Below are 12,855 nucleotides of genomic sequence, written 5' to 3'. Positions count from 1 at the left end.
ATCAGTGCCCACCCCACACTACAGGATACTGAGTCGTGAATTGAACATGTACGACTCACAATTGGGGCAGCCTCGATTGGACTTAAGAGTAGATTGGAGGAGTAAAGATTGGATTATAGACACCTCACACCACAGGATAATCTGGGAAGATCATTATTTAAAACATTCTGATATCGGGAGATCTCTTGGAATAGTTGGAAGGAGAAATTTGGCCTCAAAATCGGCCCAATCAACCTGTAGTGTGGGCCAGGCACTAGATAATAATGTAATAACTTTCAGTAACACTCAGTGAGACCCTTATATACTATATGTCCAAGAGTATCCAGACATTCCTTCTAAATAGTGAATTCGGCTACTGTAAGCTGCACCCATTGCTGTCACAGGTGTTCAACTGTGCACACATGGCTTATTTAATCTCCAAAAAAAGCCACTGCCAAAAGAATACAAGTAACATATGTACTATTAACAATTACACATGTAAAACACATTCATGTCATTTACATAGATTTACGTAACTTTTTTTTAAAAACATCTCTATTCCATGTAAGACAAAACATGTTAAAACAGACAACACAAAAGCTGTGCTGATCATTAACACAATGTTTGAGAGTGTGGAGTTAAGTAAGATGCTCATTTTCATGCATATGTGACGAAGAAAATGTGCAAAAATTCTTACCTGCAGCACTGTGTAGCTTACAAAACTAAAGCATCATAGTTCTTAAGACAGAGAGAGAGATCTGCTGTAGAAGGTCCTGCAGACAGCGTGGATTTCTGGGATTGATTCTCAAAGGACACTTTTCCCACCTTCTACTCTTCTCATTCACAGCCTGGGAAGAAGAGAACAATACGACTATTTTCTAGAAGTAACAAAAAAGTCTTCATGTGCATGCACTGAATCTTCTGCATGATTCTAGGAATTTATCAGAAACAAGCTGTTGTTGGTCTTCTCATACTGAATAAGAGAGGCAGCTTTTGTTCAAATCAGCAGTAAGCCTGTTGTGCTCATGTGCCTCTCAAAGATCTTCTTGTGGAAAGTCTCTACACCTCTACTGGAGGCTTGACAACATTCTTCAGCAAGCCATTCTATCAATTGGTGTCTTGTAAATGGTGGTAGAACATGCTCCTTCAGTAGCACCCTGGGTTTTCTTCTATGTTAAGACATCTAAATGAAGAAAATACCCATTCAAACATTAAAAGTTACCCTTGCTGCAACTCCAAGACCAGAAGTTAGTAACATTACCAAACACAAAAGCTACCAAACGCAAAGAAGAATAGCCCATTCCTGACAAAAAAAAACAATTATTTTTGTCTTCTATTCAGCTGTTTGGAAACTCTGACATTCAGAACAAAGTGATAAGTTTATTTATTAGAAAAATAGCAATAACCAGCAGAAATACGTCATAACATATTGTGGATACATATAAAGGCAGCAAAGAAAGCTGTTGGGTTAGCCGCCGGTTTAGCTGCTGCATCCTTCACCAACCCATACACACATATATATATATATATATATATATATATAGTCTACAACCAGCTCTCAACCCTCAGGCTTTTGAGGATGCAACACAAAATAACAGAAATCTAGTATTACATGACATCAATATTTTGCTTTTCATCCCGAAAAGTAATGTATTTAAAAAATGGAATATGTACATCTAGACTCTAGCCTAATTACTTCACAACATATGAACAAACAGTAATCATAACATACCAAAATGAAAAATGTTAAGAAATCAGATCAACAGTACAGGCCAATTTATTTAATATTTTCACATTGTTTTGTATTCAAATTTTTTATTTTTCTTACTCCTCATCAGTTTTCTTTACTGAAAAAGGTCTTTCATGTTACATGTCATTCTCAAGTTATATTTCAAATATGTAATTTTTTTATTCAAACCACACTGGTGTTCTGTGTTCAAATTCAAGAGTTTAAAGCTGCACTACATGTAGGGCTGAGCAATAAAATGATAACGATAATTATTGCAATATAACTACGGAATGTCCAAAAATTTTCAATATAATAGACCATTCTCACATTTCCATGTTCTAGCAAAAGCCCTGGTGGCGTTTTCTAACTGTAATGTCCTAGAGCGAACTCACCTCTTTCTGTACATCGTGACAAGCTTTAGCAGTGTTAAATCACATCTGCTCCTCACAACTACAGCACTGTTACAGCGCTCAGACAGTCATATTTTAGTATTAGTGCATTCCCAAACAATGAAAGTGAAACAAATAAATGGGTTCATGCACGATACAGCCCTGATTTAAACGAAAGTAAACTGAGGATGCAATGTTTTATGTGAGGCATTGGAGAGTGGAGAACGCAAGCTTCCCAGGCTAGCTGCTTTTAGCAGCTGGCTAATTTGAAGCAGCACTCTGTCACTCGCATAGGATGGCGAATTAATGTTACTGTAGATGACGCTGTTGAAAAACTAAACAGTTTAGCACTTGTAACGGGATAGCCTAGCACTCGTCACCAGACAGCTAAAATAATCCGTTTTCTTTTTAAATTTTTGACTGTTACAAAAATTGCGTCTGTGCCGTTCCAGCTGTTAAAAAAAGTCTCCCACTATCCCATGACAGACACTGTGAAATGTTCCACTGTTTGGCAAGTTTTTGTCATGTTCTGACCCTAAAGGATAGTTTAAAACAGCAATTAACCACTCAGGAGCAAAAACCAGCCTTCAAACTTGAAAGAAATAATGATTTGACATTTATCGCGATATGCATTGATATCGACTGATATTAAATTTTTGACTTGTCGCCCAGCTCTAACTACATACCTTTGGGGTTTTTGAGAACTCTCTGGTGTAAATGTATAACAGCATGATAAGTATGGACGAACATTTCGTAACATTGGTTGTGCTTCGGATCCTCATTAGCAGATGAAACGACATTTACGAGCGTGTTGGAGTACTCAAAGAGTAATTTTACATTTGAGTTCTAAACATCAAGGCCGCATTGCTGTCAAAGACCTCTTTTTTCCACCTGTTGTGCTGCCAAAACGAGACCAGGAAATACTAGGGATGCACCGATCATTCATTTTTATAGTTGAACCTGACTTATTTACAGCCAAATTGGCCAATGGCTGAGGTTTGAGACAATTTTTTATAAGCCCTGTGAAGGCATTACTGTTATAAATTATATTTTACCATTGGCTATTGCTTGGCAGCTTTTTTTCCCCACAAACCAAAGATAAGCTGGCAGCTTAAATAAATACAGAGATAGTCTGACTGTACTATGAACGGAGTCATTATTAATGTTTCAGTAGCCTGAAGAGTCCGCTGTCTGTAGTGACTTCAGTTACAAATGGCAGAACACTTGGTTCTTTCATTTACAAACAGTGATTCCTTTATTGAACCGAACAACCACAAACCCACAGAAAGACAACATCTGTGTCTCATAATTCAAACTGCTTCATTTGCATACTCTTTCAAACAAAAAAAGCCCCCCTCCACATACACACATAACAAACAAATGGCTAGCCCATAGTACAATGTGTGTTGTCAAAATAACACACCCATTTCACTGCTGACAGATGCATTTCAATTTAGGTAAAGGAAGTATTTTCAGAGAATTCTGTCTTGTTGGAAGGCAGGCTCTTTCAAGGAGACATACTTTGCTCTTTTTCAATAAAACATAGTTCCTTCTGCTTGATAAATGACAACTATAAAGAATGTAAAACAAATACCCTGTTTTACCCTCTGTCAAGAAAAGGAGATTTTCAGGGTGTTGATTTTGTATAATAATGTTCACTGCTTTCATGGCTGTCTTAACAGAAGAGGCGGGGTCAAGGGGCTATACTGTGCCAAACACAGTATAGACCAGGGTGCCCAATCCTGGTCCTGGAGATCTACTCACCCTGGAGAGTTCAGATCCAGCACATCTGGCTTTGTTATTCAGATGCCTTTATCCAGGCAATGAAGGTCTGAAAGCCATTCCTTACCTAGTTTAAGTATGCAAAATTAGGGTTGGAACTAAACTCTGCAGGGTGGTAGACCTCCAGGACCAGGATTGTGCACCCCTGGTATCGACCACAGGTATTCAACTTTCACGGCCTATTTAAGCTGAAAGTCAGATACAGTCACACAATCATGAACATGTGCCAAGCTTGTCATTTCACAGCAGCGTTGATTTGTATGCAGGTTTGGTTCACCAGTCTTGCTACCGCTTGTTATGCCAGCATCAAAATAATGGTGAAAAATGTTTGCTTTTTATTGCAACTTTTTAGATCAAATGCAGACATTTAAAGTTCATAACAGACATGTAAGTAACTAATTATTTTCTTTGGATGCTGACAGCCTCAACAATGATTTAAACTTAGAGTCTGTCTCTGTATATTAGAGCCTGTTAGCTATCTTCCCAGCTTAGTGAGGAGCGAATACGGCCTGATTATTCCCAGGGGTGTAAAGAGTACTGAAAATCCCTACTCAAGTACAAGTAAAAGTATTAGTAAATAAAATTACTCAAGTAAGAGTAAATAAGTACTTTGTTGAAAAACTACTTAAGTACTGAGTAACTTAGTTACTTTTTCGTATTTCCGCTGTCACAAGCTGAACATATTTCTGAGCTGACTCAGCTACATCACTGGAAATAATCTGTACAGAAAAACACTAAAGCTAAAGTTCTGAGAGCTGAGACTGATCACAGTTCACTCTGCTAGAGCACAGTTACACACCTTTCTGTGAACTGTGTAAGGAACAAGGTTTACATTAAACTATATGCATTTCATGGTTAGATGATTATAAGACTTCCTAGTTTATCTGTTTTCAATAAAGTATTTTAGAATCCCTGAAAGAGTGTGCAAAGAATGTTACTATTTAATTAAGCACATTCAAGAGAAAAAAACGGAGTCAAAATTATGAGTAGACTGCTTAATTAATGCTGTAATTTTAGTGAGAGTCCTGCTGCCCATCAGCTCCCTGCACTCTAGCTTACGTTAATAGGTGTGAACTAAAGACAGTAAACACATGCACAGCCTTCAAACTCTATATTTTCACTGATATCTGTTCAAAACATTTCAGACCATTAAAATCAACAGCAACTTCAGCAACTTACCCAGCTCTGATTTTACCGTTGTATATTTCACCAGTAACATGCTGATCACTTCATACAGAATCAGACATTATTACTGCATTTACCAGTTAAACAGCTACACAGCCTCTCACAGTTAAAGACAAACACCAGACAGAGAGAGAGAGAGAGAGAGAGAGAGAGGAAGAGAGAGAAGAAAAAGAAGAAGAAAAAGAAGGAGAGAGAGAGAGAGAGAGAGAGAAGGAGATAGAGAAGAGAGAGAAGAAGAAGAAGACGAAGAAGAAGACGAAGAAGAAGAAGGAGAGAGACAGACAGGAAGAGGAAGTGAGGGAGAGAAGAGTGGGAGAAGAAGAAGGGGAGAGAGAGAGAAGAAGAAGAAGGGGAGAGAAAGAGAGAGAGAGAGAGACAGTGAGAGAGACAGTGAGAGAGAGAGAAGAAAAAGAAAGAAGGGGAGAGAGAGAGAGAGAGAGAGAGGAGAAGAAGAAGAAGAAGGGGGGAGAGAGAGAGAGAGAGAGAGAGAGAGAGAGACGAAGGGAGAGAGAGAAGAAGAAGAGAGATACAGAGAGAGAGAGAGAAGAAGAAGAAGGGGGAGAGAGAGAGAGAGGAGGAGAAGAAGAAGAGGGGAGAGAGAGAGAGAGAGAGAGAGAGAGAGACAGGAAGCGACTAAGTGAGAGAGAAAAGAAGACTCGTTACTCTGTAACGTTAAGAATATTAAAGTAGCAAAATAAAAGTATTTCATTAAAAATTAACAATTAAGAGTAAAAGTACTGTAATAGCCAGCATTCTGTGGGCGCTGCCTGCAGCACCTCTCGCTTGGTCCACTGCTTCAGGCAAATTTTAGCTAATACTGATAGTGTGAATGGCTTGTAATATTTACAAAGCTCCTGTTGTGTCTCCAGCAGGCTTGGATCGCCAAGTTACAGGGCTACCTCCAACCTGGCTACCTTTTGTTGGTAGTCATGGAATTTTTAAAGTATCATAGCAAGGTCATGACAGGACTACTGAAATCCATGTTCTTATGTTATGTATGCTCTTACAATGCACAATCTTTTGGAATTGCCATTGATAATGGGCATCACCTCACACTAAAGTGAGATGTAAAGTCTCCTGCCTCTTCCAGTGTCACTTTTTTTGCGCCACATTTAACATATAGCCACACAATGTGTTGTTATTGGTCAGAAGCGTGGCGCCTGTCGCATAATCCTGAAGTAAACGTCCGCCGATGTTTCAACCCAAGCAATCTGGGGTAATTTGGGGAAATTACACTGATCCTTTATCTCATCTGAATCGGCCAGTCAAATCCCACACAAATTACATTACCAGACCTAGCTTGAATAAGACTTTATGCAGCCTCCATCACTTTCACTAAACGCTCAAATCAAAGTCAACTTCCACTCAAAGTAAGCTTGTAGAGCCTCCCCTCTGCTGATCAACATACCCTTTGAATCTAACATTTGTTGAAAGAATAGGTGGGCAGAACTCTTTGTCATATTGGAAAGACTGAGTCTGCTTTCAACTTATCTACATGTTCTGCTCACCCCTGCTCAGCACTGCATGAAGTATCGTGATCTGACATGTGCTGAATAATTCAGGATAAAGTGTCTTGCCACTCCTTACAGAAATGCAGAGAGAAATGGTGCACCTGCAGAAAGTGCTCTGACTGTCTTCCAAAAAAAAGATTTGTTTGGTTGGAAGTTAATTTTGTGGATCACAGTGGTAGGAAACACTGAGAGCTGCTACAATGATGCACTCAGGGCATTAACCTAAGCAGCAAGGAAGTTCAAGACAGAGCAGGAAATCTGTCGACAAACATGGACACACCGATATAGGAATTCTGTGTCGGTGGTGATCTTATTTTCCTTGTACATATCTGTCGTTTACATACACGTCAATGCTCATGCTGATGCACATACATTTATAAAAGTACAGAAATCAGTTTAGCTTCACATTCTGCTCTTTCAGAACACAATAAATGTGTTATCAAATATCCATTCGAAATATTAGACAAATCTCAGCATCAGTCCTTCAGGTCTTCACAGTTTTAGGACACCATTACATACACAGGACATTGTCCCTTAATTTCAGAGTTGTAGAATGGAATTCCAGAGTAATTTGGGGGGCACTACAATCTCCCACAATGCAATTTCTAGTGAACTTCATACATCACCACACTTCCTGAATATGTACCAAAATGCATTGTGATCCTCTTGGCACAAAGCAACAGAGAGAGTAACATTTGCTAACATTAATGTTGGATAGTGAGCCACTGAATACAAGACTTATCAGACTTAAGACTCTGGCGAGGCTGTAAAAACGGCAGCAATGTGTTACTGGAAGGGGAGTTTGAGAACTGCTGTCTGTTTTTGTAACGTAACTGAGTTTATATAGTTATATATATATAAATTGTTAGGTGGTTACTATGGTATTTCAGGTAACTGCTATTGTGTTATGTGGTTGCTATAGTATTCAGGGTGGTTATCATGGTGTTGCTTGACGGTTGTTAGGTGCTTGGTAGGTCGCTGCTATGGTATTGATAGTTGGTTGCTAAGGTATTGCTAAGCGGTTGCTAAGGTATCCAAAGTGGTTGCTAGGGTGTTACTTGGTAGCTGCTACAGGGTTTCAGGTGGTTACTATGTTACCCCAGGTGGTTATTAAGTTGTTGCCAAGGTATCTAAGGTGGTTGCTAGGGTGCTCCAAAGCAGTTCATATGTTATTTCAGGTGCTTGTTAAGATGTTACACTAGAGCTGGGCGATATGGCCAAAAACGTTATCACGATAAACAAAATTCATATCGTTCGATATCGATACATATCGCGATAAATGTCAAATCATGATTTCTTTCACGTTTGAAGGCTTATTTTGCTCCTGGGTGGTTAATTGTGGTTTTAAACTATCACTTATGGTCCGATCATGACAAACACTCGGCAAACAGTGGAACATTTCACAAATCTGTGATGGAAGAGTGGGAGAAAGTTTCTGAGCTGTTTTTATCAGCTTGAAAAGCACAGCTGCAATTTTTGTAATAGTCATGATTTAAGAAAGAAAACAGATTATTTTTAGCTGTCTGGTGACGAGCGCTCGGTTACCCCGTTACAAATGCTAAAAGTCAACTCGGTTCGGTAGGTCACTGCTGTCACTCCTACCACATCCATGTCAGAGCATATCACAGTATTCAGACACCAGCTAGCGACGACTGGGTTTCTCTATGCTATCGTAGTAGTTGACCCGCAGTATATCTGACGTTCGCTGTGTAAAAGCATTATCTGCAGTGTGAATCTCTCACACCAGTCACAGAGTCCTCCTTTTAGGTATGTTTAAATTGAAAGTGGTGATTTTGTGTCTTGTTTGATCTACCGTATCATCAATTCACTGTGTTGTGCCGGAGCGCTGCTTCAAGTTAGCCAGCAGCTAAAAACAGCTAGCCTGGAAAGATAGCGCTCTCCCGCTCTCCAATGCCTCACAGCTTCCTCAGTTTACTTTCGAACATGAACCCACCTTTTTCTTTCACTTTCGTTGCTCGAGAATGCACTAATACTAAAATATGACGGTTTGGCGCTGTAACACGGTGCTGCAGACGTGATTTAACACCGCTAAAGTTGTTAGGATGCACGGAAAGAGGTGAGTTCACTGTAGGACAGTACAGTTACGCCACTGACCTCGTCACTCACACTCGGTCACAGGAGAGCAGATTGCCGGTCGCTCAACTCAAACAGGGACTGTATAACTCCGCGTTTCAGCCGTTGCTAAATTATATTTCGCGAACCTTTTTTTACTCGTGGCCCCCTCCCTCTCTAACCAAGTCGAAAAATTCGGAAGTGCGCCCTTTATCGCCCAGCCCTATGTTACACTACAGCACTTAAATGAGCACTGAGTTAAGTATTCATTGTAATGTATTGTACTGCACTTATTGAAATGTATTGCACTGTGCTGTGTTTAACTGTTCCTTTTTCTTTAGGTATCAACATAGACTTTTGTTTCTAGCAGTATCTGAGCTCAGGACTATCTTTCTCTCTAAACTATTGGTAACTAGCAAAGATACTTTCTCTAGATAGGCAAAGCACTTTTTGTAAGTCGCTCTGGATTAGAGCATCTGCAAAATGCTGTAAAGGTAAATGTAAATGTTGCTTTCTGGTTGATTGTGATGTTCCAAGAAGTTGTATTCATACAAGGATTCATTACATGGTTGCAATGGCATTCCAGGTGGTTGCAAGGGAGTTGCCATGGTATCTCTAGTGGTAGCTAGGGTGTTTAAGTTTTTGCTATGGTTTAGTGGTTCTAGCTTGAAAGTTGAAAAAGGAAAAAGTATTTAAGTTTTCCACATATAAAAAGTTTAAACAAAGAATAGTAAGCTGGCTTTGTCAAGTCAACTTAATCAAAGAAAAAGATGCTTACATGTTAATGGCACTAAATGGTAATTGTTGTAAATTACGGATTTCACTGACCAAGAAATAAATGTGTAGTCTGATCATGCTTTGTACTTTTTCCTAGTGTGTATCCACTGCATTTTTTAAAAACACAGTCTACTGATATAAATAAGTCAGCTTTAGCTTTGTTCAAGCACCTGTTGATTGGTTTATGTGACTGGTGATGCATGTTGATGAGAAAGTGTCCAAATTTGTTTATTCATTTATGTCTTTTACTGTTATTTAGTAAACTACATAGTATCCCACTATGCAGCACGATACTGATGAAGGAGAAGGGATCCTAGGTGTTAAATTTTACCATGATTCAATTTGATACAATTCAGAATTACTTTTAACAATAAACTAAACATACAAATATAAACAAAGAAACTATTTGTACAGCAAATGGAATGAAAACTATATAATCATGTGTTTTGTTTTTTTTTTAGACTTTTTTTTTTTAAATAGGCCACCAATTTAATTTTGGACAGAAAGGGATCACATGGTTTGAATGTTAGAAATGATTTGAACACACCAATCGGTTGAAAGGTCTATTTTCAGACATTTTTACAAACCTGATAGAGAACACAGCGCTACCATAATTGCTTCTATAAATCATTCTGAGTTAGCTCACAGAAAGTTGACCATCCCAAACTGAATAAGACGCTCCATTGATAAGGCTGATTCGATCCCCTCAGCTGACAGTACGTGACTGAAGTGCCCTTGAGCAAGGCATCTAACCCCCAACTGCTCCCCGGGCGGATAGGGCTGCCCACCGCTCCGGGCAAGTGTGCTCATTGCCCCCTAGTGTGTGTGTGCTCACTAGTGTGTATGTGGTGTTTCACTGCACGGATGGGTTAAATGCGGAGGTCTAATTCCAATGTGTTCAGACACAGTTGGCTAAAAAGGTTCATTTCATTTCATTTCATTTCATTTTTATTTTACACTGCAGCTTTGTTTACAACAAAACCACTTCCAAAAATGATACAAACAGCATAGTGGCTTCATCAGCGGTAGGAATTTGCAAACTATGTTACTATCACTGCCTGCTCCTTCAGCCTAGGATAGGATAAGAAATACAGATAGAACAAAAATAAATAAATAAATAAAATAAAAAAAAAAACACACACCCAAAATTCAGGGGTGATCAGATCAACCATTTCTTTATATACATACTGTACCACATACAAACGCTTGGTTTGTCCAAACCAAAAAACTACAGGACTGGGATTTCTATGTTCTATTTGCCAAACAAGCAGTAAAATGGCACTTCAGAAAGAAACAGCTAAGCAATGACATGTTAAACATTCCCATCTAAGCAGTTATCATGAGCGAATAATGACAGATATGAAACTGTAAGCAGGACCGCGTCTATAATCCAGATAAATAAAACAAGAGATTATTTTCCTCAGAAAGTCATTTCCGCCCTCAAGTCACAATGAATCATTAGCCACTTAGCCAGGTGACTACAAACCTGCTCACTGACACTAGTAGGTCACCGTAGACTGGGGGTCATCCACAACACAACAGCATCCGACAGCATTCACAGTGTGATTTACTGGCTTCACGGCTCTTCTCAAGAAAGGTCACTGCAACAATGCTGAGTCCTAGGAGGTTGCATGCCTGTCGTAAAGGGTTAAGCTATTTTCTGCAAGTGGCCCGCTTTTCAGCACACTGCGCAGCGGCAGGCTGTAAAGAAGCAACAGCCTAGTTCACATCTAACAGCCACTTCCTTATGACTTGACTTTTTTGTGCCACTCAGCAAACATCATATAATCAACTCCCAGTTGCTCATATCAGCTGACCCTGTTATTATGGAAAATGGAGAAAAAAATGTATAGAACTGGACAAAATCAAGAGGGGAAAAGAAAAAGCTGCATTACTACTGTAAAAGAAGGTGCTTCTTGTGAACATCATAGGTTAGAGAGAGACAGAGAGAGAGACAGAGAGAGAGAGAGAGAGAGAGAGAGAAAAAGACAGAGAGAGACAGTGAGAGAGAGAGACACACATTGTGTTTGCAGGTCACATTCCTTGAGTCAGCAGCAAGCGATCAAAGTTCAGTCAGCCTGACACTAAAATGAGTTCAGCAAGACTGTACAGTTGCAAAAGGAAAAATGAACCATTGGTCTCTGCATGTGTTTGGGTGTGTATGGGTGCATGTTAAGGTTAATGATAGGTGGATCTACAGTAGCCAGTGTTTCACTGTGGGGTTTTCGTCTCAGAGCGTTATGTCTGTACACGGCTTTATGACACACAGTCATTACACTCCACAAGGAGCCAAAGGCAAGAACTGCAGAAAAACAGCATGACTCACCGTGATCTAGTACTGGGTGATATCATCTACACCGGTAGCGGTTCAAACAGCGGCACTCATTTTGGGTTTTAACTGTACTAAACTATAACAAGAAAACAAAACAAAAAAAAGGATGACTAAATACTAAAAACTGAAACTAAACATAAATTAAACTAAAACTATGACTCTTCAGAAAATAAAAATGCAACTAAAGCTATCAATGTACCCATAATAATAACCATGACAAAACTGAAATCAAAAACCAAAAATAAAAACTAAATAAAAATAAAAACATATAAAAATTTCAAAACTACAATAACCCCGGTCCACAAAAGCAGTGTTTTCCAAAATTTGTAACATCAATCATACACTGTGCAATTCTAGCCTGTTTTTAGGCCCGATTTGGCTGTAGCTCACTAAATTTCATGACTGAGTCAAGTTTCAGCTTCGTTTGCTGTCGTTTGACATGTAGTATGAGGACCAAGCAATGTCCGAATAACTGCCTAAGAAGCTTTGACTGAGCAGTTGGATGGTTGAAATTCTGACAACAGAAATTTTGCAGTTTGATGAGATCTCACACACTGATTTCTCAAAGTTACACTAAATACCACACACGATCACACCCAGCATGTCTACACATGTGAATACACAAACGGAGGCACAAAAGTCAACAGCAATGTCACACCCACTAAACCTAGAAATTACCAAATGAGTCTAATCAGGTGTGTTTGAGCAGGTAATACAACAAACTGTGCTGGACACTGGCCCTACAGGACTGGAGTTGTGCACCCCTGGTCTATGCCAACCCTGCTCTGCTTGCTGGAATGGAAGTGCGAGGTATAAATGTTGATTTTGTTTATTGTCTCTGTAAAACAGGCTGCAGACAAGCTGTACTGTTGTACCCACATACATCACCTCCTGGCTTTAGCTTCAGTGCAGTGTGGCACAAATTAACAAAGCTGCTATAGCACAGTTTCTCAATGGCTGAATTTCAAACATATAACTCTTCTATATTGTGTGCTATATAGGGGTGTCAAGATCATGACATTTTAGCTGATGATTAATTGTCATAAGTATTTGTGGTTAATGATTTAATTGTCTTGCCTTTTTCATTGTTTGCAACTA

The 12,855-nt window shown here is 39.2% G+C and overlaps 1 protein-coding gene across 3 annotated transcripts in view; it reads right to left on the bottom strand.

Moving 5' to 3' along the window:
- Nucleotides 1–12,855, bottom strand: part of fam160a2 (family with sequence similarity 160 member A2) — a 49,788-nt gene that overhangs the window by 32,723 nt on the left and 4,210 nt on the right. Inside the window, exons 1-2 of one of the 3 annotated variants that reach the window (XM_036573300.1) lie at nt 10,912–11,173; nt 677–827 (exon numbers count right to left, since the gene is read on the bottom strand). The exons of 1 other annotated variant lie outside the window; for it this stretch is intronic. The gene's annotated coding sequence lies outside the window, so the exon portion shown is untranslated. Of the gene's footprint in view, nt 1–676; nt 828–10,911; nt 11,174–12,855 lie in introns of those variants that run through there. One more of the 3 variants, XM_036573382.1, reaches the window with a different exon arrangement.

Source organism: Colossoma macropomum, unplaced genomic scaffold (genome assembly GCF_904425465.1).
Source record: "Colossoma macropomum unplaced genomic scaffold, Colossoma_macropomum, whole genome shotgun sequence".
NCBI classification, from domain to species: Eukaryota; Metazoa; Chordata; class Actinopteri; order Characiformes; family Serrasalmidae; genus Colossoma; species Colossoma macropomum.
Note: the sequence above shows the minus strand (reverse complement) of the source record. Positions and strands in the feature narration are given on the sequence as shown.